Source organism: Gordionus sp. m RMFG-2023, chromosome 1 (genome assembly GCF_954871325.1).
Source record: "Gordionus sp. m RMFG-2023 chromosome 1, tfGorSpeb1-WG-v2, whole genome shotgun sequence".
NCBI lineage: Eukaryota > Metazoa > Nematomorpha > Gordioida > Chordodea > Parachordodidae > Gordionus > Gordionus sp. m RMFG-2023.
The window spans coordinates 26,946,241-26,952,829 of NC_088775.1; the positions used below are offsets into that span (position 1 = coordinate 26,946,241).

The window sequence follows — 6,589 nt, forward strand, 5'->3', positions numbered from 1 at the left end:
CGACTTAAAACAGATTAGACATTATATTTTTTTTTAAATGAACCAATATTCTTTAAAATTATATATTTATGATCTCAAAAATATAATTAATTATTTTAATAATATTGATATTTTGCCATGGCAAAATAATTTTTTAAACTAATATTTATTTATTCAGTATTTTGTATTATAAAATTTATATGTTTTGAATTCCTCTATACCTTATTGGTATATATTTTATTTTAATAAAAAAATATCATTAGTCATCCAAGAACTTGTTTATAAAATCATTAATTGGTACCAATTAACCATGTTTTTGATTATAAATAAATATTGTCTGCTATTGTATTCAAATTAAATACTTGGTGAATGGGTAATAATAAGATTAATTAGAAATTGATACTCTGATTTTTTAATGTGTCATTTTTTAAAAATTAGTTTGTATAAGAAAAGCTTTTGCCTGAAATTCTTAAAATAAAATTATACATATAAATAAATATTGTCTGCTATTGTAATCAAATTAAATACTTGGTGGTACAACAAATATTATAATATTTTATTTTCATTATATTTAAAAGATATAATGCCTAATCTGACAGACCATTCCCCATCAGCAAAGACAGACAAAACAATTCTTCAACAATTGAATCTAGAATTTTAAGAGACAAATTTAAAAAATTTTTAAACTCTTAATTATTTTTTTATATATTATTGTTAATTATATCAAATATGTAATTGATTTTGTTATTATTTAGAATATTACCTAATAAATATATTTATATAATAAAATATAATTGTGTTTAAATTTTTAAATCTTAAATTCCAGAATTTATTTGACAAAAAATTTAATAAAAAAATGAATAGTTAATGAGTAATTTATTAATGATATTATAATTTCTATATTATTAAAAGCACTTTGTATTAGAAAGTATATATTTTTTAATAAATCTAATTTTCTTTATATGTAAAAGATACAAGGCCCAATCTGATCACTAGACCATTCTCTATTGGCAGAGACAGACAAAACAATTGAATCAAGAATTTTAAGAGACAAATTTAAAAATTTTTTAAAGTCTTTTATTTTTTTATATATCATTGTTATAAATATTGAATTGTATCAAATATAAAATTGATTATTGTTATTATTTAGAATATTACCTAATAAATAAAGTTATAAATAAAATAGAATTGTTGATTAAATTTTTAAATCTTTATTCTGATCACCTTATAATTTAAAATCTCAAAATTTATTATACAAAAAAATTTATTAATGATATTATAATTTCTATATATATTATTTTTATTCGAATTAAGTGTGTATATATTAATAAATCTAATTTTTCATTCTTTTTTAATAAATTAGGACACTATTTTAATAAATAAAAACTTTATGAATATTTATTTTAAATACTAAAAGATATCTAATAAAAAATTTGGATATTATAATTAATTTTATTGAGAAATAAGAATACAATAAAATCATATTATTTATAAATAATATATATATATATATATAAATAATTTATTCAATGATGCTTTTAAATATTTTAATGGCAGTGTCATCATTTTCCACTATTTGTTCCATTTGTCATAATTGGTAAGCAGATAATAATTCCCCGGAAAAAAAATCCCGGAAAAAAATCCCCGGAAATTAATTCCCTGGAAAAAAATCCCCAGGAAAATAATTCCCCGGAAAAAAATTCCCCAGAAAATAATTCCCAGGTAAATGATTCTCCGGAAAAAAAATCCCCGGAATAAAATTCCCCTGGAAAATAATTCCCCGGAAAAAATTTCCCCACTATACATTGAATTGCTAATGCATTGCTAAACTGCATTGCTAAAAAGCAATCAATCATAATTAATTATAAATCAATCAAAAATTTATTACGCATATTTTTTTAATGATAATTTTTTAAACTTTTTTTAAAATATATTTAAATCATTTTTTTTATTATAAATGAAGAATAGATTAAATGATATAGTATATAATTTTATTTTTATTTAATATTATTAGTAAGAAATTTATTTTTCTAGCTTATTAAAACAAAAGTACATTTTATTCAATTTTAAAAATTAACAAATATATATCCGTAAGAGGGCGTTATATGTTTAATATGTATCATTTTAGGAAACCGGAATGATGATTGGATAGCACTTTTTTTATATTTGGGTATATATATACATATGAAAAACCTAAAAATTAAAATTTTTTTTTAGGTTTCTTTGATGTTTAATGAGTAGGTTTAGAATAGTAAAACAATGTATTTTCAAAATATTTTTTAGAATAATGCTTAGCACGTAAATATACACGTATAAAACAAAAATGAAGAGATTTTGATAAATAACGCCAGCAATATTTACTTTAAAAAATTTCCATTGTTTTACTATTCTAAACCTACTCATTAAACATCAAAGAAACCTAAAAAAATTTTTAATTTTTAGGTTTTTCATATGTATATATATACCCAAATATAAAAAAAGTGCTATCCAATCATCATTCCGGTTTCCTAAAATGATACATTCTTAAAACATATAACGCCCTCTTACGGATATATATTTGTTAATTTTTAAAATTGAATAAAATGTATATTTGTTTTAATAAGCTAGAAAAATAAATTTCTTATTAATAATATTAAATAAAAATAAAATTATATACTATATCATTTAATCAGTATTCTTCATTTATAATAAAAAAATGATTTAAATATATTTTAAAAAAAGTTTAAAAAATTATCATTAAAAAATTATACGTAATAAATTTTTGATTGATTTATAATTGATAATGATTGATTGCCTTTTAGCAATGCAGTTTAGCAATGCATTAGCAATTCAATGTATAGTGGGGAAATTTTTTCCGGGGAATTATTTTCCAGGGGAATTTTATTCCGGGGATTTTTTTTCCGAGAATTATTTACCTGGGAATTATTTTCTGGGGAATTTTTTTCCGGGGAATTATTTTCCTGGGGATTTTTTTCCGGGGAATTAATTTCCGGGGATTTATTTTCCAGGAATTTTTTTCCGGGATTTTTTTTTCCGGGGAATTATTTTCCGGGATTCGTCATAATTGGGAGACTTTGATTTGTAAAATTTGATGAGTCATTTTTATTTTTATAATTTTATGTTTTAGTTAAATTGGTGAGTCATTGTTATTTTTATAATTTTATGTTTTAATCTCGTTAACATTTAATTTTTAGATTTAATTATTGTAAAGTCATTATGATGGGATAATTTATAATTTCTAAAAATGTATTTTTATCTCATAATTATAATTTGAGGCATGATTAGGTGCTCTATAATTGTAAAAGAAACTATTTTTAGATTGTTAAATTTTAATTATTTATTTGTGATGATTATTGCTTCCCTATAAAATAGAATCGAAATAGTAAATTATCAATTCATTTTATTTTTGAATTCATTTTTTTTAATTAATTTTTTTTTCACAGTTAATTTTTTTTCGTTTTAAAAATTATAATATTTTTTATTGGTTAAATAAAGAAAATTTGTAGTAAATTAATAGTTGCATGTGGACAACGTGATACCATTGGTATAAAATTATTTATGCTAAGGGAATACATGAGTTTCATAACCTCAGATTTAAAAATATACTGGCTATGTATACTATGCTCATCGAGCCCTCCTTTCAATGATAGTAGAAACAACCTTGATAAAATATAAGCTTTTAAAGATAATTATAAATTTTACCTATTTGGAGATAAAAATATATTCTTTTTTTATTTGACTTTTATATAAAAAAAGCATTTGTATAATATTCATTTGACTTTAGATATAGTTAAATTTGATTGTTGTATGCGTGGTGTTAATGTTTTGTTTAAAAATGATAATGTTTCATAATAAGGCCATGTTGATTTATATGGTGGCCCAGCTGAACCACTTGGACTATCTATTGTTTTTTGTATTCCCTATTCTGATAGTCTCTTAAATTATTTTAGCTTTTAAATCGTCACCTAAAAAATATATAATAGATTAAATATTTATCTAATAATTATTGCAAATGTTAGTTTAATTAAAAAATTAAGATTTACCTGATTGACCAAATTGCAATCCTATATTTTTCCAATATTCGGTTTTTTTATGTACATCTTTGTAATTTTCATCTGTTTTTTCGTAAATAAATCTTGAATCTTTAATAGTATCAATAAAATGATATATATTTATATCTAAGTAACGTTATAATGCTCTATAATATTTGCCGGATCAAAAAGTCAAATTGTTTTGACTTCAAAATTTGCCGAATCCGATTTTAAATCGGAAGGTATCGGAACGGACGCACTTTGAACATATATATCATTTTTAATAAGTTTGACTTTTGACGGCAGGTGTAAAAAACGGATCCGTCTCCACTATGAATGCAGCCTAAACTAATTCATTTCGAACGTCAATCGTTGAAAAAAAGTGATGCGATATAAACTGTGGATCAGGACAAAAGTCCGTGAAACAAATGAATTACTTGTGAATTGACAACCTTTGAATCATTGTGTTGAACCCCTCTTTAGGGCCGTCAATAGCCTTTACAATCGCATAGTTCAAATTTTTTTTTAAAAAATTATTTTCAAAATTACTTTTTTTTGCTAACATTTTAAAAATTTTTGGAGACGCCCCTGTGTGCTCCCTCCTAGTAACGCTACTACATCTCTTTGGGATCCTCAGTTTGGGCGAAGCGCTTTAAACCAGTAGAGTCAAGGGGAGAGGGGCAGGGGCTCGAGCCCACAAAATAATTTAAATAACCCCCCGAAGCAAAATCAATGCTTTTGATAACATAAGTAACCATTTGAATTCAATTCTTTAGTGCCATCTATTTATTTTTAATAAAATTATATTACCAAAAATTACGTGATACGTGATATAGAACGTTTTCGCCCTCTAGTTGTGGATACAACAGAGCTACGTTAGGTTTTCCTCATAATCCATTTGACTGGACAAATTAAAATGGGGATAAAAATGAGGAGCCCTTCACACGTTTGTGGGCAAGCCGCACGTACTTGTACGAGTAATAGTCCAAGGACTATTACTTAAACGTCTATGGGCTGATGAGGAATGGACAAAAATAATCACAGCCCACACCCATAAGATGCTTATATACATAATAGATTTTAAAGGCAAAGGAGGAGCTAACTTTAAGATGAGAAAATTGATAGCAAATAATAGATGAAAGGAAAAGTTCGATATAGAATGAGGGGAGAGAAAAGGCAGTAAAAAGTAAAATAAAGGAAGATAAAACAAAAGTAAAAATAGCCTGTGTCAAGAAGGAGTTTATGAAAGATTCAAATAATTTGATTTGATCTTCAACAGTTTACTTGTTGATTTCTTATCTTTATTCAACCTTAAAAACTGTTTAAATCCATGATATCCTTTACTGCCCTATAAAACCATAAAGTTTTATATTTCCCATAGATTTTGCCATTGAAAGAGTATAACCAATTTAGGACCAGGCTATTGTTTGTGTGATTCCTCAGAATGTGTGCAAAAAAGGTAAGATGTTTCTTTTTCAAAGTCACTTGCACTAGAGTGAGACGTGACATCTGCCAAAGGTTAACATTAGAGATAATGTTGGGGTAAAAAATGCCATTTATTATCCTAAAACATTTGTTGACGAACACCTGTAATCTCCTGATCTCTGTCTTCGTAATCTTCCATATATCACCGCCGTAAAGGAGAATTGGGATGATGGTGGAATTGAAAATACGTAATCTAGTGTAAACCGATATTTCCCTGGAATTCCACAGTTTGAAATATTTGTAAAAAGCAGCCCTTGCATTATGAATTCTGATTTTTAGTTCTTCGTGGCAGCTACCCCTATTATCTATGTTTACCCCAAGATATTTATAGGAGGACACCACCCTGACCAATTTTCCTCCAACCATCCAATCAACCAAAGGGGGCGCATGAGATGATGGCATAATTACTGTCTTATCGAAGTTAATATCCAATCCAACCTTTAAGCTGAAGGAATTAAGTATCAAGACTAAATTATGGGCCTCCTCTAAGCTCTTGGCGATCATCACCAAGTCGTCTGCATAACAAATCACCCTATTTTCCAAAAACCATGGCTGATTAAATCCAAGTTCTAGAAGATTTGGGGCTCCCAGCGAATCGATGATTATTTTATTCATAACTACATTGAACAACAGCGGGGAGACGGCACACCATTGTTTTACTTCTTTTTTAGTTCTAAAGGGGGGAGAAACTTTATTACTGATTTTAAACGAGACGAAGAGATTACTATAATGTGTCTTAAGAATCTTAATAATATTTCCGTCAATGCCACATCCTTCTAGGATTGCCCACAAATAATCATGAATAACACTGTCAAAAGCGCGCTTAAAATCAACGAAGATAAGGTAAAATGGTAATTTATATTTGTCACACTTCTGTATTAATATCTTTAATGCCAATATAGGTTCATTGATATTCCTGTTTGGGCAGTAGGCATATATACTTGGACAGAAGATTAGGCGTGGTCGAAAGAATGCGGTTTTTTAGAAGAATCATGAAAACCTTAGACACGATGGATGTGAGAGCAATAGCTCTATAATCCTTAAATTTAACAGGATTCGGGGTTTTGGGGAAGTTATAGAAAATTGTCATATTC

At 26.3% G+C, this 6,589-nt stretch overlaps 1 long non-coding RNA gene across 1 annotated transcript; it reads left to right on the forward strand.

Annotated features, from left to right (window-relative positions):
• Positions 1 to 9: 9 nt before the first annotated feature.
• Positions 10 to 773, forward strand: LOC135931915 (uncharacterized). The gene is made up of 2 exons (XR_010573209.1): positions 10 to 207; positions 558 to 773. It is a non-coding gene; the product is annotated as an uncharacterized LOC135931915 (long non-coding RNA).
• The last annotated feature ends 5,816 nt before the right edge of the window (positions 774 to 6,589 follow it).